The sequence below is a fragment of the Anser brachyrhynchus genome (assembly GCF_964034855.1).
Source record: "Anser brachyrhynchus genome assembly, chromosome: 8".
In the NCBI taxonomy this organism is placed as follows: domain Eukaryota; kingdom Metazoa; phylum Chordata; class Aves; order Anseriformes; family Anatidae; genus Anser; species Anser brachyrhynchus.
In genome coordinates, this window is record NC_137702.1 from 5,247,137 (window position 1) to 5,275,130 (window position 27,994).

General features: G+C 46.4%; 2 long non-coding RNA genes across 3 annotated transcripts in view; one reads left to right on the forward strand and one right to left on the reverse strand.

The window, feature by feature from the left end:
- Positions 1-27,994, reverse strand: part of LOC308199117 — a 369,069-nt gene that overhangs the window by 224,224 nt on the left and 116,851 nt on the right. The window lies entirely within an intron of this gene.
- LOC308198863 lies at positions 16,823-27,962 on the forward strand. 2 transcript variants are annotated; one of them, XR_013954251.1, is made up of 3 exons: positions 16,823-18,347; positions 19,432-19,651; positions 21,634-27,962. It is a non-coding gene; the product is annotated as an uncharacterized lncRNA (long non-coding RNA). The 2 variants fall into 2 exon arrangements; XR_013954252.1 differs by having other exon boundaries at positions 16,823-18,128; positions 18,226-19,651.

Sequence of the window (27,994 nt, forward strand, 5' to 3'; positions counted from 1 at the left end):
TACACAATATTTGAAGGCAAATTAGTCTCAATCAAACACAAATCTAAATTTTGTAGTATTGGCCAAACTCTCTCAAGCTTATTAATGCTGATGGTGCACATTTCTTCTCACAGTGCTACAAATCATTTAGCACAGATTCAGAAAGAGACAGCATTACAATTGTGTAATACTACTGCTTCATCCTGCCTCGCCAAACTTCCCTCCTCCTTCACCCTCATTTTAAAGAGCTTCCAAAGACTTGTTTCTTTGAGCTGTCTTAATACTTCTTCCCCAGCAGTACAGAAATACCAGGTCTGGGGAGTTGTTTTAAAGCCTTTCAGGTTGGGATGAGGTTTGAGGTTCAGCATTTGACAGTGAAGCAAACACATCAGCATCTCAGGTATTTATTGGGTGGACAGGGAGAACATTTGTCAGCAAACTCTCATTTGAATGTATGCTATGGAGCAGCAACTTTACATGTATGCCTAAGAAGACAGCTATTTCTGTCCTTGAGAGATTACCAGCACCGGTGGTCATCCAGTGAGCTGGGAACTCTGCAAGTCCTTGAAAGGCAACATAAAGGGGAAAAAACCAGCAACAAAAAACTCTCCCAGCATAAAACGGATCAAATCAAAGAGTAGCAACCTAACGAGCAACTAAGTGCCAGCTGTGCACGTGTCCTCATGGCCTGGCACTACCTGCATTCAGCACACCACTTTTGGAAAAGGTGTGAATGAATTTTCAGATTTAGCTTTTCAAGTCAAACCCTACTGTAACCACAGGACAGATTTCCCTGTGTAAATCTGCTGAGGTCCCCTAACTGGTAACTTCATCCTTTCTGGGATGCCCTGTGTTAGAGGAGGGAGTAAGCTGTGGTAAGCACGCTCCCATTCTGCATGGGCTCAATGCAATACAGTCAAGCTTCTTAGGCAATAGAAAATAAAGAACAACTAACTAGATAATAATACATGCTGGGATTTCTCACAAATGTCTGCTCTGTTTAGCAGTAGGCAGTAAAGTGTAAAGCACAATTTAGCAGTAAAATAAGGACCAAACACCACTGAGCAATGTCTAAGCTCTCTAGTGAAATGCTTTTCTGTAACTTGCATTACATGCATGATAAACTGAATCAGCTCTGAATTCCTGCCCCAACTGGATACGAGGCAGGGGAGTAATTAAAACAGCATAAAACAGTAGACCATGTCAAGAGTAATCAAAATTTACAAGCTCAATAGATAAAGATTGTTTTTTTTCCCAGAAGCTAAGAGTAAAGCTATCAGAGCATTATAGGACAGCTACAAAAATCTAAGCCTTCCCACTTATTTTACAGAAGACAGCAGCAGATTTATTCAGAACTACCAAACGTACAGCACGCTGCCCTGGCCGCGTTGGCAGATGGCCCATTCCCCACAAAAAAAATAACACAAAGATTTCAGTGTACGGAGCCCCAGACCGCGATGGTGTGAACTGGAGAAGCACCGGGGACCGAGCAGGGGCAGGAACTCGTAAGACCGGCGGGTCCCTGCGCTGTATCGCAGCAAGCAGACTGCTCAGATGGACAAATAAAAGCTCGTGAGAATGAGCCTCTGTCTCCATTTAATATATTTGTTCTAAGGCGAAGTTGCACAAACTGTCCCTCTGCTGCCTTCTTAGAGGTGCCGAAGCCAGCCCAGATAAACCAATGCTATTAACGGGGTAAAAGGAACATTTGCTGCATTTATTGCTGGCTTCTATTACGCAAATTAAGTCTTATGAAAGTCAGCATCATGCTGAGGATATAAGATATCAAATGAAGCCAGCCTGAGAAACAGGATTTTCCTAAAACCAGATTTTTCAATTTTGAGGTTTTCAGTAAGAACAAGTTTTGTTTTGTTGTTTTAATTAAAAATTCCGTTTTAATAAGGATTCTTTTTCTTCTGGGAAAAAAAAAAAAAAGCCCAAAACATAAACCAGAATGAAACTTTGCAGTGGAAAAATACAGAGCAGATCTATCTCATGTGTTCTTGTTCCTTCTTTGATTCCTGGTCACACACATCCCAGGAGAACCTCTTCCATATTTCAAGGCAGACTGATTTGAACAAGTGGGAAGGCACAAGGCACGAGCTGGCTTAGGCATGGAGCATGAACAACCATGGAAACTTGGTGGTGTTTTGTCCTGATGTCTTGATGTTGAGTAGATGCTTTTCCAGAGGTGATGCTGCACTAACACGCAATTAGTTGGTCTCCATACTAGGGTACCCAGTGAAATACAACAGATTGAGGATGCCAGCCTAGAAGATCACCTTGGAGACCTCCATGCCCTTCTCACGTAGGACGGGGCTCAGCTGCAGGAGGTTGCCTTAGCCCCAGCCCAAGCTCACGGTGCCACCAGCTCCACGTCCCAGGGGTCACACCGGCAGCAGGAGCTGCAGAAAGACCTTTCCATGCCGAGCTGCCAGGGCCGCCATCTGGCTGCCTCCATTCAACCAGCCCTGTGTCTGTGTTGCAGTAGCACCTAGTGGCCAGGGCTATGAAAACACGGAGGAAGCATCCCTGCCAAAAAAACTAAATACGGTTAAGCTAAAACAAGAAACAACAGGTGGACGTAAGTGACTGATGCAGCCAGCACAAGGTAACTCAAGTTGACACTAAAGGCCTAACTCTCATGTGAAAGTGAGAGTAAAAATAATTTACATCCTGTGCTTGCTGGCTCGAGAGACCTTAGCATAAATGAGAATCCAGTCCTAAATGCTCAATGGGATCCAGGCTTCAAGAAGGATTTCAGTTAGAGAAGAAGTCTGGGCTCTACTTTGCAGTGTGTGAACAGCTGAATGGGCAATTCATATTATTTTAAGAAATGTCATGATGGGTTTTGTTTCATTTTGCTTTTTTTTCCCTTTAATAAGTTCACTCCACTTATTAGGCTGCAACCAGGGGACCTGTAAAGCCTGCTGAGCTAAGATCAGCACTAATCATCCCACCAGAAACACACAGTGGAAAACCGAGAATGCAGAAGGATGAGGTGTTGTTGAAGACCACGAATCGTGCATGGTGAGCTACCTCTGGGAAAAATATCCATGGTTGTATCCCTCCTAAAAACAAGGCGGGTGGTGGTTCTTAGGTACTGGCAGTACTTCTGCCTAGGTCAGGAAAGCACAATCTAAAAGCAAACTGAGGTAGAAGAGAGCATCATGACAGTAGTGTATCTGAGGGCTACATTTTCTTTTGCCTTTTTATTGTTTGGACAGAGCAGAGAGAAATTAATGTCACCCAGAATTGCATGGATGCAGGTTCTGAAGCCGCTTCTCTGCATCATCTCAAAGCTGTCTTGCTGAACAAGACCGGATTGAAGAATCAGAAAGGTCTCCAGGACACGCACGGCTCACTTCATGCTATTAGCTCAGTCTCTGCTCTTCTGGCTTGCTGTCTGGACGCTGTCTGAATCAAGCAGCTGCCTTTAGGGTGGGGAAACCAAACAACTCTATCCCTCTGGAAGAAAGGGAAGGAGTCACTGGCAAACCCAGACTCAGGAACTGCTACCGAGAGGAGAACAGCTGCAGACAGTGACGAGAAAAGTCATCACTCCTTGTCCTGCCACGCATCTGCCTTGTCCTGCCAGGCATCGGCCTGTAGCAAGAGGGATTCCAGGTCTTTCAAACCCAACAAACAGATTTCTGTGTAGAAATAACCTTTCACAGACAAGATCAATAAAAAGAATTGATGACAGGGACTTGGAGAAGGAAAAATAGTCACCGTCAAGGGCAGTCCTACTGGAGAGGGATGATCTGGGCTAAAATGCAGAGATTACCTCAGTCCTGGGCCGCAGCAGATCCTAAAAGGGAGTTGTGTAAAAAAGCCCATCACTGGGATGGCTGGAAAATGTATTCCAGGAATTACTGCAAGAATCTGCTCCTCCTTTGCTCTGGTTACCTTCTTCCAGTAGAAAGAAGGGGGAAAAATGGAGAGGGAGTGGGAGAAAACTCTGTTTATTGTAGGAGCACACTGTTTTAAGACCTTTTTGTTGTTGTTGTTAGGGATGAGAAAAATGGTCATAGGGGAAAAGAGCTCACTTCTGTCATCTGCTGCCACCATCTGCAAACCTGGCAGCAACATCTTCGAGAGTTTGAATTAAATCCACCCATTTCTCTTGTACCTGCCCTCGCTCCCAGTACGGCGGGCCATATGAGCCAGCAACAGGGAAGCTGGCATGGGACTAAGGACCCAAAAGGGCCAGCATGGACCCAAATTCTGCTGCCGTTGCTGTCATCAGCCTGCCTCACCAAATAAATTATTTTTTCCTCCATTTCTCCTTCTGTTGCTTGACTAATTTAGCTCCTCCTCTGTGCAGGGTTGTATTACGTTTTAAGACAGTGCTGAAGAGAGCTTGGTAGCCCAGGGGCTACGAGTGAACTGAGCACGGGGCTATACATGAGCAGAGCCTATCATTGCCCGATGATCAAGGCTTCCTGATACGTGAGCTGGTCTGCTGCAGAGTATGGCGGCTGAGAAAGAAAGCAGAGCTCACACAGCACTGTGAATGTCCAGCCTGGACCAAATCCTCCAGTAGAGGCTGCAACACAAATACTAGTAACACAGCATACTTTTTCTTGCCCTACTGGTTCCAACTTGGACTGGGACCAGATGTACCAGTTTTCAAGAAGAAAGGCTGCTCATGCTATTCTTGGTACAGCTTGAAGCAGCAAGCACCCCAAATCCTACTTAATACAGTGCCTAGATGCCACAGACCTACTTATCCGAGTTCTCTCGCTCGGTTTTTCAAGCTCAGCTGGTTCCGATAACCATCTGACCTCCAAGGCCCAATTCAATCATAACCCTGTCTCCCACCCTTCACAACTGCACCCATCACTAATGTTTTCCTTCTGGAAATGTGTTTCTTCTTATGCCTAAAGATTGTCTTGCAAATAAAGTTTACACGAACAAAGTGCAGACACTTAAAATTTTGACTTAAACGGCGCTGCATTTTTGGTACTGAGATACAGCTCTTTTAACATTTTTCAAGCTTTGGAGGCATCCTGGCATTTGAGATTAGCAAGACGGGCACTGGTGCTACTGACAGATGTTTGGTAAACTGTTTGCATAGCTGGAGATAAGGGATTTACTACCCAGAATATCTGTGAAAATATGAGGAGATACAAACATATCAAAGTCGCACAGAGAACTCATCCTCCCTTGGACTTTAGTCTTAGAGGAAACAATTTTACTACATTCTTGCTGAATGTAGTATAAATACTATTTGTTGGGGAGTTATGTCTTTGAAATGACCTTATACAGGCTCCTGCAAAGAGGTCATACATACATTCACATTATACCCTGCTGATCTGCTAGAACTCAGATACTGAGCAAAGCAGAGCACTTTTACTTAGCTCTGAATGATTACAACATTTACCCTGCAGTCCCGTTATTTGCAGTTCTGATGGGTAAGGTCACTGAAAAAAATTGTCATTCATGGAGAAGACAGCCTCTTGACAGACCTGAAAGGTCAAATTACTGAACATCTTTTTTTACCCTCTGTCTTCACCAGCAAATCTTCCTCCTAGACCTCTGCACAACTAAGAATCGCTTGGGGAAGAAAGGGACAAGCAACAGCGGAGGAGCAACAAGGTAGAGGTAACGTAGGGAAAGTATAAATATTCACATCCATGGAGATGGATGGTTTTCACCTGAAGGCACAGGAAGAGCTGGGTTATATGACTGTGAGACCACCGTTTATTACCTGGAAAAGATTACAGTGATTAGGGGAAGTCCTTAACAACCAGGAAAAGGCTGATATTACCCCCATCTATAAGAAAGGTGAGAGAAGAATCTTGGACAGCTGCTTTCTCTCTGTTCCTGGAAGGACCACAGAGTACATCCACTGGAGTTCACTTCCGCACGTGGGAAGGCAAAAGCACGGTGGGACAGAGCCCTTTGGATCCTGGCTATAAATGCTTCATCTGTCCCTCAGTCCCCCATACATAAACAGGACAGGACAGAGCTAATCCCAGTGCAAGGGGTGGGTGGGACCTTGCATAAGGAGGAACTGGTCACCTGGCTTGTTAATGGTAACGAAGACAGTGAGCTCTGAAGCCCCTTCTGCCTTACTGCCCCCACAGAAACCTGGACTTGGTAGCTTACTGGAAATAAAGTTACTAACGTGTGAGAAGATCTCTGCTAATAGAGACGTGAGATGAATAATTTACAAAACTGAGAACCCCAGCCAGACTGGCTTTCATTGTAAATAAAAGCAGTTCTTTGCTGTCAAAAGGAGGACTGGCTCTTTGGCAGGGCCTGGTGACAAAGCAAAATGCCATATGTGAGAAGACAGCCCTCAGAGGCTAAAGGCATCTGTTCCGAAATGCCGGAGAAATAACCTGGTGTTCAGCTAAAAAAAAAAGCCAAAGAAACCAGCGACCCTCAGGGCCGAGCAGCCCCACTTTGCAACGAGGCACCTTGGTTTGCAAAGGCTTGTGCCCAGGAGATCCCAGCCACGCTTCTGGCACTTCGTTTTGTCCCCTGCAGGCAGGACGGCCGCCCAGCAGGCCTGTCTCTGGTTCGGGCCTCCCTTCCCACTCCCCCACCCCCTGGTGTTACTGAGCAGGGCTTTTCTGTTTCGTCTCACTTCGCTTTTATTATGGCAAAGCCCTATAAAACTATCAAGTAGAGCTGGCTGAAACGCAGCGTTTCCAGCGCATTGAAAACGTAGGGTTTAAAAAAAATACATATATAATTTGGTTTTGATCCAAACTGAACAGAAACTTCTTACAGTTTTTTCTTTTGAAAAGAGAGCAATTTCCAGGAAGCCAGAAGCTCCCCAGGCCCTGCCGAGCCTCCCGGTGAAATGCACGTCAAAGCTTGTCAGCTCCGGCGGGCAGCTGCGGAGCTCCAGCACCCCTGGCCCTGGGGCAAATCCACCAGGTGCATCCGCTGCGGAGCCAGGGATTTGTACGCGCTGTGCTCCTCCTGTCCCGGCTGGGATCTGCCAGGAGCACAGGTGGCTTTCCTCAAGCACTCTTCCTCAGGCATCGGGAAAGGCAACCGTGCTCAGCGCCGTTCCAGCAAAACAAGCCAAGCTCGAGGAACGATGTTTCAGGGGAACGCTTCTGACCGGCTCAGTTCTCTGGGATAAGCCCTCAAAGAAGAGGCTTGCTGGCTGGCGGAGCGTTTTCATTGCATGGGTATCTGATCCATCTGCAACGTGACTGCCTTGCATGAGCGTCCAGTCCAAGGGATCCTCTCCCGTTTAAGCTGGCTGCCAACAAATGTGACTCCACGTGGAAATGTCAGGACGACGACCACCCCATCAGCGCTAATGGTTACTGGGGTGATGTCAGTGGATGACAATTTTGAATATCTAAGCTGCTGTCTTTAAAAACAGAAGATCTTGGTACCATTTTATGACCTCGCTGGGTGTATCTTCCCTTCATGTGCTTAGGCCCAGCGATGAAAACATCCATAAATTGTTTGGATGACTTTTAAACAGATTCTTCTGAGGCAGCCCATATGGATATGACAAGCTGGCGAACCATGCAGCATGCTACAGCTTGGCATCATGCCGGCAGCTCCTTCCCATAAAATGGGCAGCTTTTAGACCGACACAACCGCACTTAAACCAGCTTTTTATCTCGTTTGTTCTGCGTCATAACTCTCCCTCCAAACACTATAAAACACTGTGGCAATACCACGAAGTAGAGGCCAGCCACACATTTTAGAGTCATCTGCCTGGTTCTCACACTTTTTAAATCAATATTTCATGACAAATATCTGCTTTCTGCAGATTTCTTTTTAATGTCACTCTTCCTCCACACCCACCCCAGAGCCCTTGAGGAGGCACATCCATGCCCTGAGTTCATTTTCCCATGACGAAACTGCAACCACTTCCAGCCACTACGTGCCTGTTGAGGGCTCAGGCTGCAGGTGCAGCTCTGGTGCTTCCAGCCATCTGGAAATGGGACCTAAAGGGACATGTAGGACTCCCCCTGCCCAGGAGATCCCCAAACACGCCACAGACGGCTTTGTGCCACGTGCTGCTCTGCACAGAGGTTATGGGTAAGATACCGATTGTTTGGATTTTTGACTTTCTTCCCCTGTTCGGCCCACATGTGCTAGACTGAGTGTTTCACCACTCACAAGGAGAGAATCTCTGGGCTTGCTTGGATGCTTTGGGTGATAGGCAAGAGCCATGCGGTGATGGGTGCAGGCACTTCACATTGACAAGAAAACAAAGCAAGCATCTCAAGGAGAAAGTCTGCCATGTGGGCTGCAGAAAGGGACAGTGACACAGCCAGACTGGTATTTCTAGACCACCTTTTCCCTTCATTTATATGAAAGAAAAGCCAGAAATGCCAAAATTTCCATATTCATCCTGCTCAGTTCAGCCCCACGGCAAACCCAAGAGCAATCCAGGACTAACTGTATGTCCCATCTAGCACCTGCGAGTTCCCTCTGCTCAGTAGATGTCGCCCATCACAGGACCTCAAGAGTTAAAGTACCCAGATAAGCATTAACCTCCCGAGAGAGAGGGAGAAAGACATCTGCTTTTTATTTCTGTAGCCCAGCATCTCTGTGCGCCGGTTTTGAAATGTCTGCATTCCATATAAAACAGAGAGAAGTCCTCATAATTTATGCAACGATACACCAACGCATTAAAAGGGTTATATTTTACTCTAATGAGAGAGGGAAGGTATCGTTTCCTTCACATAAGGAAGGAAGAGTTGTTGTAATAAATGCCAAATGGGCACCTCTTAATTCCTGTAAGGACAAGGAGATTATGACAGAAAAGACTTTGAGTTCCAGCTACCTGTTAAACAAACCTTTGCCAAAAGATATTGAGGTATTGACCCTCAAGAACATCTTGGGAACTAAAAGATGTCGATTTACTTGAATAAGGTTTACCAGGAGAAAGGCATACCGGAAACTCCACCACCTTTCTGAGGAACTCTTTGCAAAAGAAATCCAAATGGAGTGGAAGAAAAGAGCCAGTCCTGACAGACAACTCACTATTAATGGGTTTTATTCTTTTTTTGACTTTCCCAGCAAAATGAAGTGAGAGCTCAGATGTAGATTTGCCCACACAAGTCCTTCTCTCACCAACTGATACTAAGTGCATGGTTCTTGAAAGGGCCCACGAGGCCCGCAACATTGGCATTGCAAGAAAACCCTCTTGTGGCCATGTAAAAGCCACACCTAGAAGCTGCTCTGCCTTTTGGGGGATTCACGCTGTTATGAGAGAGTAGAAATAGGAGTCCAGCTTTGTTTTTCCTTCCTGGAGGTCCTTTGTCCTCCACCAGCAGGAGGGAGACACAATCAAGTCTCATGAACTGCTGGCTATGAAATTGCAGAAGATCTGTTCGAATACAAATGGTAGGAGAGGCTACAGGTGAGAGAGAGCAATCAAAGAGCAGCAGCAATGTAGGAGAGAATGTTCTTTGGACGATTCCCCATTGGGAGAATATAACTTTTAGAGACAGCAAGAATAAATGGAGATTCTCATTTCTCCTGCAGTGCTAAGCTGCTTTTAGCCACTGATGGGGCACGTACAGAAACAAAGGAAAAAAGGCATGTTTGAGGGGTGTATGGAGAGGGAAGAAACCAAATGAAGTGGAAATTGCCTTAAAACGTACCCTGATTGTGCTGCAGATTCTGCCACAGCCTTTCTGTGTAAGACGGTGTTCATATATTTGAGAATTTAACTAAGTTACCATGAGAAGGACTCTAATTTATGAATTTCTGCGTGATTTATACTGACCCACAAAAGCAGAGTTAAATAACCAAAGGCCAACGTACCCAAGAATTTCATTCTAGAAACACTTTAAAAATACTAAAATAAGGAAATAAAGGCAAGATGAAATTCCAGTTCCACTCTGAGAGACTGTCTTAGAGATCACTATAAAGGTCCATTCAGCCAAAGATCACACTTGCATTGCAGGAAGTCCTCTTTATGCACTGTTAATTACTTCAACAATCTATAAAATTAATGGCTAAATGAACCACATTTATAGAGATTATATTCCAGATATTATTTACATTTAACAGAATATCCTTTGTTGGTAATTACGAGATTTATGAACTGTTTGGAACAAAATGGACACACCCCAGGGAACCTGCTTCAGCCCCACAAACGCACCACAGACGCGTGTACACATCGCTCATTCAGACTGATGCTGCAGAACCGCACCGAGGGAGAGGCTGTTCACTGCCCTTTTCAGTTTTCCTGAAGCCTGCACTTTGTGCTCTTGCAGAGCAGGCGAGCTGACACACTCACTGTTTCGAGCCGAACACATCCAAGACACAGACTGGGGCTGCTCTGACATGCTGAAGGACACTTCTTTCCCTGCCAAACTCCACAGGCCAAGGTGAGCCACATCTCCAACTTTGCCCAAGAGTTCTGCTACCTGCAGACAACATTTTCAGACTAAGATATTCATTTAAAAAAAAATTAAATCTGTCTTCTTTTTCACTAGAAAGTTCCATTTTAGTGACCATTTATGCTGTCATGGCTAACTTCACAGCTCTGACAAGCTAGAAGGGAAAGGGAAATCTTTCTGACTTAAAAATACGGGGAAAAAATGTAGTATCACACATTTGTCAAGACACTTGTCACCTCATCCAGCTCCTTGTCAGTCAAAATTTCTGGGAGACAAGACTGTTGTCTCGTTTCATGGAGGGAACTGAGGCATGGGGTGGGACAGAGCACCCTGCCCGACGTCAAGGGGGAGGTCTGTCCCCAGGGTCTTGTGGCTTTCCACACGTAAAGGTCTGGTTCAGCCTTCCTCTCTGTGTTTATATGCAAGTTTGGAGGAGACTGAGCTTGTTTTCACTACCTCCCCTGTGTGAACGCAGCATCAGCCTCCTGCGCAGCCACAGCCGATGCAGCTGGGTTAGCAGCACAGCTCCTCTTACCCTGCTGCTTCCCCACACCAGGTCCCCTGGGAGGCTATGCACAGGTTAAGGGAGAATCAAAGGATCCAGGCAGAGGGAAGACAGGTACAAGCAATGTCACAGGTCAGCTCAGCCCTTCGCTGCAGACCTTCTCCCTCAGTGCAGCCCTGCAAACCCACTGCCAGCCACCCGGGGAGGCAGGGGAGATGAAAGGCATGGCTGGCTCGCTTTGATCCACAGACCGAGCCCCAAAATGAGCTCTCACTTTCCTCCGCAGTAGTGCTGAGTGGGTAGCTCACAACAGGTGATTTATGGCCCCCTTTCACCTTTCCCCCTGCCTATGGTATGTTTGTGGAGATTGGCCTCAATGCAACACGTGAGGTTTGGACTTTAGCATCAGAGCTTTGCCACGTAGTTGTGACCCGTCACAGCATCCACGTTGTGTTTGGTTTTGTTCCTGTTTGGGGGAGCTGCCAAATTACTTGAAAATACATACTTGCCTCAACAGCTTTTAAATTTGGTTTCCAAATGCAGCTATGTGACCTTGAAATTAGCATTCAGAGGGCTTCCAGAGCAGTAAAAGTAGCACTGGGATATTAGCAGAAAGTTAACCCCAATTGGGCACAACTGAAGCAAAATTAAGTAAAAAATTGGGATACCATGACATCATTAAGAAATGCCAGCTTTTCTTTCATTTTAAGTATTTCTACAGCCATGACTATACTAAAATCATCACCCTTCCACCTATGTCAAAGCCATTTGTATATGAAAGCTTGAACTAGCTCCCCAGTTGGTGGTGCTGATGGTCACACACGTGCCTTGAGAGCTAAGCGGGTCAAGGTGTTAGGCCCTTGAATCTACCTCCCCTGGAATCAGGAGCAGGTTTGGAAAATCAGGCAGAGACACATCTTTGGTAGGCTATGAGAGCAGCCCGGCCCCTGGCTGGGGGGGAAAAGAGACAACCGCCCAGGTGCCCCGCTGTCCAGGACTCACACCACCAGCAGGACCAGTCACCTGCTTCTTCTTGCAGAAGCCTGTAGCAAAAATGAGTGAAGAGAGATCTCACGATGGACAAGAGAGAAAGCCACTTTACATTTAGCTCCTTTTTTTTAATCGAGAAAAATTCATCCTGTCAGCCTGAAATCTCCCGAGGTATTAAGAACTTCTTCCAGTATCTCTTCCCCCATCTGTGACACAGAAGTAAATCTTCCTCTTCCTTAAGTCTCCCCCTTCTCTTGACTCCTTTCATACATTCCTTCACTTGGAGATCCAGGCTCTCATCCATTCCAGGCCTCTTTTCATGCCAGACTGTTCAGGAAGACTTTTCTTCCCTTAGAAAAAAGCTGAATTTCCCTCTCTTCTCTTCTCTTCTCCTTGCTTACTTTTTCAGACCGAGCCCCCACCTTCCTGTTGGAGCTATTCATTTTCCCCGTTGCCACACTCCACGTAGGTTCCCGTTTCCCTTCTGCTGCATTCAGGTTTCCACCTGCCAGATTCAATCTTCCCCTTTCTGACAAGTTTATTTAGACTCTTCTTACGCTTTACCCGTATTACCCCCCCTCCTCTTTTTGGCCGGTATTTTCCAGATTGGACAAACTACCCACTTCTTTCATTTCAAACACAGACAGGCATTTCACATGCTTTATATAAACCTGTGTGCACGTGCCTGAGTTTGTATTAATATAAATGCAGATACAAGCCAAAGCTTGTATTTCCAAGCAGGAGCAGAAGTACAACAATAAATTTCTCCTTTTCATATCCACTTAACTGTAACCCCGTTTAAAGAACGGTAATTTATAGAGTGAACACACAAACCAACTCCATTTTTTCCTCACATGATGAGAAAGTGGGCAAAGGGAGAAATACAATTCCTACATTCCCAGGGAATTTTCAAGGACTTCCTGGGGACAAAGTGCCATGGAGAAACATGACCCACACACCACGCTTTGCCTGAGGACCTCTCAGGTGAATGGGAGCTTTTCTAACTCCTTCAGTGGCCCAGGACCCCACTCTGAACACCAGGTCTAGATCCAGCAACGTCCCCATGTTCCTGTAGCCCTGCTGGCTCTCCTCACTGTGGACAGGATCCAGTGAGGCAGACAAGCTGCTCTCCCACCAGTTTGCAAACCCTACGCAGGCTGCATCCTGCACACCAAGATTCACTTCTGACAGGCATTTTAAAGAGCTTGCTTTGAAACAGCAGGTAAAGCCTGTTGCCATTAGCCATTTTTAAGAGCACACAAGGCTTTAAAACAACAGTCAAAGGAAAGAATAATTAAAGACATAAGTATACATGAGAACTGGGATGGAGTACAACGTGAATTTGCCAAAGATAGATATCTAATTCATCTGGCTTCCTTGCTAGAGATTTCCTAGAGGACATGCAATGAATCCTATTGGTCTGGACTTCAGTAAAGTATGTCATATAGGGCCCCATGGAAAATGGCTCTTCACAGGAGAAAATGGGAATTCGTACAAGATCTGAAAAGTATGTGAAGTAGTGATGTGTATGAAAGGCAACACATTATGTGAAAAGGAAATTCCTGGCTAAAAGGAGTGACTGCTGGAGCTCTTCACTGTTGGGTCTTAGAAATTTGTCTTGCAGGGTTCTCTCATTAATGACCATGGCATGTCATGTAAGAAATGTGCTAACGAAACTTGCTGATCAACCCAGTTTCAAAGATACTGTAAACAGGGAGGAGAGCAAGAAGGTTAACACAAACCAGATGATCTTGAGACCAGAAGTCACAGAAAACGCACACAGATTTGAGGTGCGAGGTGTGAGGCAATGTATCGCCGTAATTTCATGTGAGTGGAAAGACCCGGACACACTGAACACCACATCCCGCAGACGGAGGGAAGCAGTAACACTATCGTATAAAGCGTTGTGGCCGACTGGATGCAAGTAAAGTAAATTCACGGTGCAATGTATGAAAGGAAGGGCTCTGGGAAAAGCAGGAGCGGGAAGCACTTTCTGCAGAAGAAACCAGAAGAAGATGGAGCTTGAATAACTAGTAAATGTTTATGGGATTTTATTCTCTAAGATAGTAGTGCCCTGGCTGGCTAACTACTTTGCAGCAGCTGAGTACTCAATCTGATTTAAATACAAAAACTTTCCCAAACTAAGTGTTCTGCCCTCGCTTTGTTAATCGTCTCCTCCCCAAAGCAGACCTCCAAAAGAGAGGAAAGGCCTCCCTCCCAGGGTGAGACCAACGGGATTTTGTGCTTCTCGAGCCCACGCCCATCATTAGCAATACACTAAATGAGCAGGCGAGTTACTGAGGCAGAGGAAACAGTAGTAAGCCACAATCGCTCTTCCTGGGTAATGAAAGATGACTGATGAATTATTGCGTCCCAAATCAAATGTGGTTTAAAGGAAGCGATGGGGTTGAAGCACACAGGCCAGAAAACCTCCAGGAGTGTCTTGTTCTGCCTGGGAATAACAGAAAAATTTTGACCAGACAAAAGCTCTAACAGGCTGCTAAACTGAAAGATGCTTGTTTGGGTCATCGGCCCACCAGTGAAGGACCAGACCCTCCTGCCACTGATAGCAGCCTTCACTGCCGGCCTTCGCAGCCAGCTGAACCCAGCCTCGGGCTGAGTGCTCCTCTCCTGTTAGAAATTGAAGCCCCTTGCTTCAAAGGTAAAGGAGCAGCTTTGGTGCTGTCACCCACAGGTTGAGCAGGCTGGGGATTCGGACCCTTTGCAGGCCTGGTTTTAAAAGGCCCTGCAAGCCACTGATGAGAGGGCCCAACAGCAGGGACCGAGCGGGGGCTCTGCCTGCAGGCCTGTGAAGCTGCCGAAACAGCCAGGTGAGGGTCATCCAGGGAGGGTGGCAGCAAATACAAACCCCCCCGAAAGCCACAAAGTACATTAACACCAGCAAGCTGTTACAATCCAAAGAGAGCAGCGCTGTGAAGGGAAGTGGTAAGGAGCCAAAGCTGGGCGAGGTTTCTCAGAACAAGCCCCAGTCCCCACCTTTTCACGATTTGACTTCTTAGAGGGAAACAGCCTTTTTTTCTGTTTTTAAAGAAAAACCATCCCCTGCAGTGAACGCAGCCCAAATATCCTAGCATCCTGTTATTGTATCCGATCCAGGAAGTGAAACCGAGGCCCTGGGCCTGTAATTGGGGCCACATGGACGTCCCGACACCCGTGCTCAACTGCTGGCTTCAGCAGCACCATGAGGGCCGAGCCGAGGTGCCCGGGCTGCTGCACGGCCCCTTGGCCATGACCGTGGGCAGGCAGGGCTACCTCCTTGCCTCAGCTCCCCAGCTGCAAACCAGAGGTGCTCTCATGCTCCTTTGTCCAGCTTTTGTCCGCTTAGAAGCTCTTCAGGGCAGGGAATGTGTTCCCTAGATGACGTGAAGGGGACCCCAATTTCGGCCAAGGCAACCGAGTGCTACAGTAATAGTACATATAATAAAGATTCACATTATATAAATTACTATAATCAAGAATCAGTGGCTATTCAGCCCCAGAGTCCCAACGCCTGGTGTTTTCATGTTTTTGCTTTTGGAACAGACTAATCACTTTCACATCATAAACAAATAATGGTTTTAATAGATTCCACATTTATGGAACTTTTACAGCTAGCATGCAGCAAAGCTCTTGTCCTCCACAGGCTTTCTTCTTTTTTTCCTTTTTTTTTTTTTCTTTTGCTGAAATAGCAAAATATATTCTGCAGCAAATTAAGTGCGATTCATGTGGCATTTTGTATGAACACACTGTGGATGTGGCCCATGAAACAAGCTTTGTTTGGTTTCTGTAGCCCCTATGTTCCATTTTTTTGTACTTATAATTCTCAATATGTTTTCGCTGCAGTTTCACGTAGGGAACAACAGGGGAGCCTTTCTCTGTCTCACATAACACCTATGAATCCCCATCGATGCCAGAGCAGATGGGGAGGAGTCGGGCCATCCAGAGGGGCTTCCAGCCTGCCCGAGGGCAGAGTTACGAGAGCAGAGGCTGACTCTTGAAGTGACGGCATGAGTAATCTTCCACATACAAGTTCAACTCCCGATGAACCTTTAGGACCCATAAATTAATGTCTGCTTTCCCCAGGCTGCCGTGTCTTCCCCTTTCATGCTCTTGCCTGTGCCAGCCTCAGGCAGTGGCCGAGAGCAGCTGCTGAGAGCACAGTGCACAGCAAAAATCCCTTCTCCTCCCAGGGTGTGAAGCCTGGGGACTTCCCATGGCCAAGGTGGCATCGCTGTGTGCAAGCTCAGCACCACCGCTGAGCTCCCCCATTACTTCTTTTTCACTGCATTCAGCATCTCTGCATCCGTTTGAAAAACCCTGCTCTCTGCCGAAAGGCTCAGCTTATAGCAGCTCAGCCCAGAGAAAGCCTCTGCTGGATGATTTTGCTTATCAAGCCCAGAAATCCTGGCTATAGAACTGCTGCTGCTGTGAAAAAAAAAAAAATAATAATCATTTTGAGTCACGTGTGCCTAACATAAAACACACTGGGCTGAGAGGCCCAGAGAAAGGTGGTGGAGACAAGATTAATGGTTTTAACTGGGAGTGAAATCCAGTAATTAAGTAGTGACCCATGACACTTGAGAAGCAGTAACAGTTTGTTGACCACAAGAATGATTGCTCAGAGCGCCTTCTTAATGTTGTAAATGTGAAAATGATTTACAGCACAACCAACAGGGAAAAAAAAGCAAGCTAGCAAGCAGACACGATTGACATTAGTAATTGTTCCTGACTGCATACATATGTGGAGGTAAGAAAGTAGAAATACTTTCGGTGTGTAGCATGGTAGCAATATATCAAAATTACTAACAGCAAAGGACTCAAACTCCTTGAGCCGAGATGATTAAAAAGCATGCAAACACCATTCATAACGCTGAAACAAACAAGGAGCCTGAAAGGGATGAAGGCGCTGTTTTGGTTTTCAGCATGGCATGTTCGCCTTAAACCCAGAGCTGCGAGCCTATCGGATCCTTGTGTTAAAAACAAACAGAGTTAAAACAAAACAGAGTTAAAAACAAATGATTAATATCCAGTATAAGGCGCAGTGCACAAGCTGCTGTGCTTCTGAAGAAGTAGGAAGACTCTCGGGGGATTTCAGCAGCATCCAAAAACCTGACTCGGTTCAGATTCAGCAAGTAGGTCTGACTGGAAGTCAGGAGAGAAGTAGCAAAGTGCAAAGAACACAACTTGTGAGCTGTGCTCACCTGCATGCAAGGACGGTGAAGTCCAGCCTAGCAGTGGCGCTTTCTGTCATCTCAAGAAAAGGCACGGTTACCAGGGTGCCCAGGCTTCCTCTTTGCGTGTGAGATAGGAAGACAAACGAGTCTTCTTCCCCTTGGCCTCAGTGTGCCCTGGTGGTGGTCTTGTACAGCACGGACCGGGTCTGACAGTCTCAACGAGCAGGGTGAAGGCTTCTTTTTCACCCCATTGTTCTGTGCCAATACAAGGGAAAATAAAAAGAGTTTGGGTTGTCCAGGTGTAAAGAGCCAGAGATCCGCTCTGTGTTGGTTTAGAAATGTTCCCTTGTCAGAGAAATGTCTCTGTAGTTTACAGGAGAGTTTGGGAAAATAGTGACATTGTCTCTTGCATAAACACCTGGAGGCTTGGAGAAGAGCCTCCTTTCCAGCCACTTCTTTGCTACCTGAATCTCAGCTTTGCTTCCCTTTTGTGAACGATGACAGTGCTGCATTTCCACTCAGCAGCCGCAGCCCAAAGCCGCTCTTCTGCCCTCCCCAAAATGAAAGGCAGTGGAGAAGATGCAGGGAGGACAGGAGCAGGGGTCAAAACGAGGCTGAGCAAAAGAAAGAGCAGGCCCTTGTTTCCAACGTAATTATTTTTGTGCTTGGACTTCTCGGCATCACTTAAGCCCTCCGTTCCACCATCTCCTGTTAAAAGCTGGTAGGTTTTGTTGTGTTTTTTAATATGGTCATAACCCCATTTTATATAGAAGGGAAAATGCTGGCTCCCCGTGGCTTGCATGTATTTTCATATTGGTGTAATTCAAACAATATGATGACTCAACTTGACGTCGTTTCCTGGCTGCAGCGGGGCTTGTGGTAATCGAGAGTTGAACCTTTATTGGGACGCCGATGGAGCAGCAGCACACACCGCAGAGAGCCCTAATGAAGACCAACAGCGGACGGGGCCGGCCGGCTCAGCCCAGCCAGGACACTCCTTACCCAGGTAGGTGCTGTCCAAAAAGCTGCCATCTCCGCCCGATGAGCTGCTGGCACGCAAAGAGCCCCAGGCACGTGCACGTAGACTGAAAAGAAGCAAATCCCACTCTCCCTGCGACGTTCAGGAGGAAAACGGAGGTATGAAGCATCTCTGCTGCTTTCCCAGCACCCTGGAAGTTGGCTGTGTGCCACCCCAAAGCCATTGTGAATTCTCCTTTTTAATATTAATTCTTAGAGCATGAGAAGAGTCAGTGTTTTGTTCCAGTGAGGACAAGAAGCATTTGCAGTCTGTTTTTAATTACAGTAGGAGGAGGAAGGACAACCGAAACTTGAAGAATTAAGGTTGAGAAGAGAGAGGTGAATAAAAGCGGTGTCTTGGGAGTGCAGGACACCGGTGTGCCGCTGTGTGTGCCTGTTTGCAGCCAGAAGTAACCCAACACAAACGCATGCCTTCGTGCCGGGTGCATGCACGTCCCCGTACATGCACACATCTAAGAGGCAGGGCTGGTAGCACAACCTATTATTAAGCTTGCCAAACATTTCCAATTATAAGGCCCTGTTTTCAATTGCTAATAACTTTGTCAAACTTAAAACCACTTGGGCTGCAATTTTCCATGCCAAGTGTCTGCCTTGGGCTGAAGTTTTTGCTTCTCCTTTTTTTTTTTAACTATCAGCCAAAAAAGTGGTCAGCTGTTTCACAGAAGGTGGCTAGGTAAAATCTAGGGGCTTGCAATATTCAAAACCCTAGTAACATTGTCTTGGAAAGGTCCAGAATCCTCCTGCTTTAGAGAAAGGACTGGACAATGCATGTATTGGCAATTTTGTCAGATTTGACAAAGTCGAATTGCTCTGAAAGCCCTTTTTATACACAAGCAACGCCCCTTACATCGCTGCAGCTCTTACTGTCTGCAATTTCCTGAGCACACTTTAACCTTTCACCCTCCTGGCCCTGGCAGGACTGTTTGGGACCATTCCACCAGACACCCGCTGCCCTCAGAGGGAGGGCAGAGAACCTGGTTCCCTTCCCACCCGTCTCTATCCTTCCCGTCCCAAAGGCAGCTGTCTCCGCTCCAACCCAGCGCCCCTCTCTCTGTATCCTGCATTTTTCAGTCCCAGCAAGGAATGCAAAGCAAGGCATGGTGTTAAAATATAGCCCTTCCTTATAAAACCCATGTGACAGCAAAGACGTGTCCTTGCCCCTTCTCCCCCCATGCAGCAGTACCTTCAGGATCCCTGGAGCTTGCCCACTTATTAATACCACTAACATCCACATCTGTTTCAGATTGGCTTATGTGGATGGGATTTAATAACAAATATGTTCCCCATTAATGCTAGCCCTTGCCGTGCCTACACTCACTAACAGGCTTATGTATTTTCTGATCAGATCAGATGTTCTCTGTGGTTTGTTTGTCAGATTTTCTGTTTGGCGACTTTCTTCTAGCAAATCAGGTCTGAAATTTAAAACACGCAGAGAGTAACATGGAGCCACCAGCACCAGCGGGGTCGGAGAAAACAGAGCCAGACAGGCATCCTGGAGCACCACTCCTGCTGGATTTACGGGCTCCTGGCCTGATACATGGATATGCTAAAATGCCCTTTGCTGCCCTGTGGGAGGTCTGAATTCTCCTTGCATCACACTCCTGCAAGACATTGGACACATGGTTAGTGACACTTCTGTGCCTCTGGGGCTCATAGAGGGCCTTTAACAGCATGGAAATACAGCTGAGAAATTCACTCATACAGGCAGGTGTGGGAGGATTTTGGCTTGATAGGACTACAAACAGAGGGTGCAGAGTCCTCAGCAGTCATGTTTCTTAAAAGGTGAAGGAATTACCAAAATAACCTAGGTCTAAATCATAAAAAATCTGGGAGAAACGCTACAGTTCAAAGAAGATCATAAAACAGGAGATGCCACAAAAGGCAGAGGGAGAGAGGAAAAGAAAGCAGTGAGTTTATTATGGCCTTTCACGTGTTGCTTCCCATGCACAGCCCTGGAAAGAGCTGGACTGAACTGAAACAATTTGGTGGTTGCTGATACCAGGTAGGGCTTTGGGATGTGAGGCTGGACCTCGAGTCGATAGCTCGGGAATGTTCAAGAGTTGGAAGAAGCCACAAATGGGAAAATCGGGAGCCGTGCAGTGGGGCTAGATGCTGGTAGGTAGCAAGTGGCAATGCAAACACCGTGGCTTGCAGCAAGGCAGATGTGCTCTTACCAATGAAGAATAACACATCAGCGGACCAAAGGCAGAGACAGAAATACAGGTGCTGCCACACGGCAGTAAGGATGAAATGCCATAGCTTATTCTGCTTTCAGGGGAAAATGCGTCACTTGACTATATACTGAGAACAGAAGTGCTGCTCTTTGGTTCAGATATAGGCCCGACAGTCAACAACAGCAAATGCCCATGGCATGATCATGGTCCTGATGTCTCTCTCTCTGCCACCTTCCAGTAATCTGCCACCCAGAGCCCTCTGAGTGCTTGTTTCTAGTGCCCCTGTGTCCAGAATTTGTGCAGTCCCTCCAAACACATCTAAACTACTGGCCTCCACACCAAGTTCTGTGGCAGTGAGTTTCCCAACTCAGTTATCCACAGTGTTTAATTGCTATGTGGAATAATGTGTTGTTGTTCAACACGGTAAGAACATCTGACTGCTGCCCAGAAAGGGGAGGAAATTGTCACATGCACTTACACCAAGGATCAATCCTCAAGTTTTAAGCTGGAACAAATGCACTTGTATCGGAGTCTGAAAGATGAGTCTGATACCTTTGGGACACGTTGAGAGTTTAAGTATTGGGAAAATATTACTGTACAGGAAGGAGGATATCATCCTCAGCGTGAACACGCCTGCTAAAGGGCTATGGGAAATGGATAAAGCTCCTTAACATGGAGATGAAGATAACATGCATAAATGAAGCAGATCTTCCATCTGGTAAACATCTATGGTGATTTTGTAAATCCTAACGAATTGGACTGAGTAAAATTTGAGAGAGCAGCAGTAGAGACAGGCAGCAAACAGTGAGGTCTTATCCAAGTGAGGGCTCAGGAGACACCAGGCACCTCTGGGCTCAGGAGAGAGGGAGACGGGGACAAGGCTGGCCCCATGAGCCCCTGTGTGCCCTGGCAGGAGGACTGTGGTCCTACCATATAATACACATGAACTTTCTCAATGGTAATCTTTTCTAAGATTTCATCAAAAACCAGTTCAATTCCATAAGTAATGAGAAAGTCGTGCTAATCCTTTTTGGTCCAGACAAAAGTATTTGTGTCAGGAAAGATTTCCAGAACCAAAGACAACCAAGTGGGGACATCTGTTATTCTGAGAGCTCCCCCTTCCAACAACCCTTTCCCCCAGACAATTTCATTTAATTGTTGAGAAGTTAAATTTTCTCCTAGGGAGAAAAAGCCCAGAAACATGTTTTCTGAAAAAAACCACCCCTATCTTTTAGAGCAAAAGCGTCAGCCCGAAGCCCATGAGCCCGGCAAGGGGGACACAGCCCCCAGCACAGTAGCAGCAGAATTCAGACCGAGGCAAAGCCGTCAGCTCCCACCTCATACATCCAAGAGGCCCAGAGGGAAGCCCGCGGCAGGTTAAGACACTGAAATATTGTCTGAGAAAGATGTTTTCTTTTTTTTTTCTTCAGGGTGAAAGCCATTCTGGCCCCAGACAAGGTGTGCTCAGACTCAGCCAGCAGGGATTCACAAAAGATAACAGCTCCAGTGATGCCTGTGAACACGCATTTCTGCTTCGCTTTTCTTTTTTCTGCTCTGCAGCACTGAGCAGGCTGAGAGGCTCAGAGGTTGGGGCTGCTCGGCTTGTGCGTAACCCCACAGAAGGAACTGGAGCTTCTGGGAGAAGTCCCTTGCTTTTTCTAAACTCATGTCTACACAGGTAAGAGGAAACAGATCCAAATTTTCCCCTTCTCACCTTCTGAGTTGACCAAACACAAGCGAAGACTCCTTCAGAAGTCTTACAGTGCTGAGAGCTTGGACACTGTCCCAGCTGACCACCTCCGGCCAGACCTGGCTACGGACACACTGCCACTCACTCCCTTTTTGGCACGTCACACCCAACACGAGGTGCTTCGTGGTTGCAGAATGGTACCCAAACCCCATCTGGCTGCACCGAGCCGGCCTGCAGCACAGCAGGGCGAGCTCCAGGGCTGAGGTGAGCACTCCACTGCTGTCTTTTCACCAGCTTGGTCCTAGGGGAAGCCCGGCCACCGAGCCAGCCATGAGTGGCCCATCGGGGCTGCTGCAGACAGGAGAAGGCACATCGCCACACGGGAGAGCTTAACCCAGCTCCCTCATCCTTTTTCTCCCCTTCAGATGCCAGGTGGGAGGTTTGACCTTGGGCAGCAGATCCAGGGCCCGTCCCACAGTGCAGACACACATGTGCACATGCAGAGGAAGATGAAGTGCTTTTGCCTGTGACCCCAAGCGTAATGGCAAGCCCCAGCCAGCCAGGGTATTCCAATACCCACTTAGCATCTGTAAGCTGTCCTCTGGGTAGGATTTCCAGGCACATAGCATCATATCTTTCACACTTTTCGAGCAGGGCTATAAATTATGGTGACAGTCCCTGTAACTTCAGCCCCATCACTCCGTACTCCTGGCGCCTGCTGGGTTGTTGCTGTTGTTGTTACAGCTACAGCTCCAAACGGGGAACGCGTGATGTACGGCTGGGAAGGGACTTTTCCAACTGCTCAGTGGAGCGGTCACAAATAGGAAGAAACTGCAGTTTCCTACAATATTTAGCATTATATAGGCCCTCAGCAGTGCCACACTTTACTTCTTCATTTCTAGCATCCCCCTTTGAGAGCTCTACCCCACTTCATCATCATAAACATGTCAACAATCTGTCCCCGTGGAGGGCTCTGCTGTTTGTTCTTTGGCTCACATGGAGAAAGCATGTCCCTGCTCCAGCCCCCAGCACACATTTCTCTATGCTCAAAGGGGCCGGAGTTGGAACTTGGCCATCTCGTGGCTCCCGGACCTTGGTATTTAAGGGGGGAGAAAAAAAAAAAAAAAAAAAGAAAAAAAAAAAAGAACAACATGAACTTGATAAATATGATCAGCTGCCGGGAACGTGCCTGAAGCCTCCTGCTGCTGTTGTTGACATCAGAAAGCTGCGGAGCCTTGGAGACGCGAGGAAGTTTTATTGTCTTGCTCCTACCAGGAATGCACGACTGCCGTTCCAGCTGCCTGGTGCTACCCAGCATTTCTCTCCAGTGGGCCGCCTGTCACCGGGAAAACAGGACATCGGTTCTCACCTCCCGGACTGGAGCCTCAGAAGAACGTTTTTACGGAAAACGGCTCTGGTGTGATGTTTTCCCAGGCTACTTCTTCGTTACACCCAAAGCTGTCCCGCCAGCCACCTGACAGCTCTCTGCTCAGCAAGGGCAAGCAGAAGGGAAAGGTGCACCCTAGGGTGCAGCTGCGTGCTCGTGGTTTTTCTGGGGCATCCCCAGCTGAAAGCTGCTTCCTGTTTTAGGAAGGAAGAGTATCCAAAATGCCACCACCTGCCTCCTTTGAGCTTGTGTTCCCCTCCCCGAGCTTAACAAGGAAGGTCAGGCTTCCTTAAACTTCACTACCGCAGCAGCTTGGTGTATCAAAAGACCAAGAGTGAACTTCCTTAAAAATGATGGAGAAGTTAACAGATTCCAAGTTAACAGATATAACCAAGAATATCTGAATATTAATTCAAGCTACTGAGCTGAACAGAGATGAAGAGTCCTTTGGGGAAAAGGGAATGTGAAATGGATCAAGATTTTAGCAGGGCCATGGTGAATAATTTTGCACTGACGAGTCACGAATGTACATGATGGAGACAGAAATATCAGAGAAGATCCTACACAAACACCTTTTCAGTGCTTTTTAATCTTTTCATTTGCTTCCAGGGTGCAATGCTCCCTCCATCTTTCAGGTCCGTGGCATGAGGTATAGTACAGGAGGGAATTATCTTCTTGCATATGGAGATTTAGGCCCCCTTAAAGGGGTTTGCTGGATAGTTGTGAAGATGTAAGCACTCTGCAGATACCCAGAACAAACTTCCACAGTGCTTTGCTAAAAAATATGGTGCAATGCTTGGCTGGATGAAGCACAGTGAAAGAGCTCTGTTTTCACGGCTCATTTAGTCCAGGACTTTTCTTTAGGGACAGCCAGCAAGAGCACCGATTTTGATCACTTTCTACTGATGTGGACAAAGTTATTCTGGGATTTGGGCTGAGACTGACTCATTTTACAGGACTTTTAAGAGGTTTTAATTTCTACCATCATGGGGTAAATTCAAAGTGGTCACCTGGAGAAGACAGTTCCCAGATCTGCCCCACTCCAAGCCAGCCAGCTCCTTTCTCACATGAACTTACAGCAGAGATGCATTTGGAAGAGAAAGACATCTTTTCAGAAGTGTTTAACAGAATAGTTTGTCGTTCAGCTGCAGCTGAAAGGGAACGTCTCCTTACCTCAAGTTTCTGACCCTTTTGTAAAAAAATGTTCAGATCTCTCTTTAAAGCAAAATATTTTTTAAAAAATCATTTGTTCTAAAAGAAGTCCTTACATTTGGCAGAAACAGACACTGTTTGCTCTTTTTTTAATGACCTGCACGTGCCACACTGCCCTCTTGTGCAATGTTCCCTTGCCCAAACAGCCCTGGTGCAGCAATGTCAGGGGCACTCAGGTGTGAAGGTGCTGAGAGGCCTTTAAGTACCTTGATCAAGAGACTAAAAGAAAATGCAAAATGGAACTTTCCTCAGCAACTCAGGGATTCCTCCCCCCAAATCAGTAGAAAACCTTTAGTAAGAACTCCTCCTCCCCCTCCATTGTTACACTGCAGACAGATTTAAATAGCACCCTGCTCTGCAAGAGGGCTGTAAGGGGCCCTAGAGCCATCCAGCTGAGATAAAAGGCCACAGCCGAGTGTTTCTGTAAAGACAACAGTTGCACCATGAGTGACAGATCCTTCGTTATGTCAGTACACCCCACCGCAAAGGGAAGAAAAGATGTCTTTGGGCACCCTTTGCAGAGCGTTACCCGCTCTGTGCATGCTCTAATCCCTGTCTCTCAGCTCCATGGCTGCCTGGCTCCCTGCGAGCGATGCCCAGCAGCACAAACACCGGTGCCTGGTGCCCTGCGGGCAGGAGGCTGCTGGCAGGCACCTGCCATTTCATGTATTCCATGTGCAGAAACCTGCACGGACGGTTTTGCTACCTCACCTCTACGTAGTCCCCCAGATTTTCCCCCGTGGTTCCTGGAATGGCCTTTCCTATCACTGTGAGGATGAAGGACGATAAACTTTCATAACCATTTTTATTTTTCTGTATAAAAATCGATTGCCACCTGCTTCATTTCCGTGATAAAACAAGACTAATTTGGTCCCAGGCAGTTCCTTTCTGAACCCTCCTTTAGCATCAGCTCATTACACTTAGATCAACCAAGACAGAGACATTATTTTTTCCTTAAGTAAATCTAATTTCTTCCCTATGCTAGCCATGATTCTTGGCAAATGTGCTTAAGAGAGAAGCTTGGAGGAAATGAGTGATATTTTTGATTCTGAAGAAACAAATGCCAAAAGTCAATTTTGAAAGGATAATACAACTTCAAATGACTCATATGTTTGTTGAGATGCTGGGACAGTAGAGCCCTGGTGAAAGGAAGAAGCTGGGTTTTTAAACTGCTTAAACTGTTGATCTTCTGCATTGTTTGGGCTTTTGCAATCAGATCTCTATTTCAGTTAATAAAAAATAAGGCAGTTACTCAATTTTTTTATATTCAGGGCAGCTAGCAGACCAGCTCTCAGACACCAGCCAACTGCCTCTAGTAAAGCCCAGTTAAACGCAATCACATGCAGCCCCTCTCCTCCGTCTGACAAGGCAGCATTCCTGCAAAATTGGTCCTCGCTCACTAATCCCATCATTAAACCTGAAAACCAGATCCTATTATTTTAATTCATCTGGCAGTAGCTCGCCCCAGTTTAATTGCACGCCGATACAAATTGATAGGCAGCTTCGGCCCAGACCCAGGGAACCCAAAGTCCACCCTGAAGCTGTGAGCAGAAAGGCACGGAGCGAGTGGTGAACGGCCCATTGGACACCTAAGTGTTATACCTATGGGTTTCCAGGCCTTAACTGAGCACTCTTGCATGATATGATAAGGGTTTAAGGTCTCCCTGGTAAAAGCTCTCTTTATTTACTCCCTGGGAAGTCACACACGGGGTATTATTTTAGTGGTCTGTCAGCACAAAGCTTCAGTCTGACTGGGGTTGTGCCATCCCAGGCATATATTAATGAATCACTCAAACAGAAGCCATAGCATCTTAATGCAACAATCCTTTTAAAAAATCAATCAGAATTAAATGTGAACCGCAAACCATTAACTGAGTGCATTGTTAAGAGGTTTTGATTAAAGCTTTTGAAATTAAAAGGATCAGACTGAGGATCAGAGAAACACACCGCAAAATCATCAAAAGAAGATGAGGAGCAGATTTTGTAGCCCTTGCTCTTGAGGGAGATAAATCAGTTCTTTATATTTTATGCAGGGAAAGAGTTGCAAAACTTGGCCTTCAATACACTGAAAACGTTCTTAACTGATCTTGTGTCCTTGAAGCCAACGACTCCTTCGGTGTTTCCCCTGTGAGGAGCTGCTGTTTGCAACCAGGAGTTTTTTCTCCTGGCACTTGGCTGGCTGTGCCAGGGCAGCTTTCGGCACACCACGGGGATAAGTAGCTGGGTGCTGTAGCTCATCTACCCCTAATCGCTGGAAGTGGAGACAGCTTTCTATAAAGCAATGCCACCACCAAGTGAGAGGATCGCTTATGTTGCCTGACAGATGAAGTGTAATGCTTTTATGTCATAAAACTCCTTGCATTCAAATTTCTTGTTATTTTACAGAAAACCTTAAACACCGATCTGAATTTATGTTTCCAATCACACTAGAAATTAGTAAGATTTTTAGCCCTATAGGTATGTGGACATGGTCAAATGCTCATCTACCCAAAATCCCCACTGAAAATCTATTCTTCTATTTATCTACCAAGCCTTCTGTTTGTATGCTGTTTGTATTTCATTTAAAATTTACTCCTTCTTTGGATGTGCAGGGGTAAAAACGGAGCACTGGATATAGTCCTTGGAGCTGAGCGTCTGTATGTGCAGTATCAGGGCTGAATGTAGAGCAAAGTAACTGCCCTCCAGGAGTTATAGAGTCAGCGATTTCAGCACGGTTTGTGTGGTAAATAGAGCTCTAAATCCAGATGCTAGTTTACAGATAGTCTTTCAGTTCAATTATAGTACACTTCTCATTCTTCGGCTACCCAAAAGCCACAGAAATTAATCCCCTTAGCACTATGCTTCTGCTAAACTGAAACCTGGTTAAACACACGCTTGAAGAAGCCACCTGATTTTTTCTATATTTACAGGACATTTAAAAGTCATATTTATAAGTGACAGAGCAAAACAAAAACAAAACCAAAACAAAAATAGGCTCTCTGCTGAGAATTTATGTGGCAAGCTTTGCCCCAGAGTGTGTTTTTATAGCCTGGTTATAAACCACTGCAAACAGAAGGGTATATAATGGAAACACTGACAGATCTTTACCTAGAATATTGCAAATGAGCACGCCATAAAAATGACTAATTACAGATATTGTAAAACTCAGCTTAGCTCTCGGGCTCAGCCGTTGGGCTGGAAAGGGGGAGATGCAGACAATGATAACAGAGGGCTCGGCCTCTGCTCCTGTTGGCTTTCCCTGTGTAAAAATTGGGAGCTTTTAGTTCTGACCCGCTGTTAACAGCCATGACCACAACAGGAAACACTTTATAATGCTGTGAGCTTGAGGGCAAGAAGAGTGCTTGCATGTTACCTGGCCTGCAAATAAATCTGCCCTTGTTCAGTGCTAGCAACACATCTCTAGCATGTGTCCATCCATGAAGTCCCAAGCAAGTCCCAGCTCAGCTGGTGCCAAGGACCTCAGGGTAGACCTCACCCTCTCTTCTTCAGATGGGGCACGAGG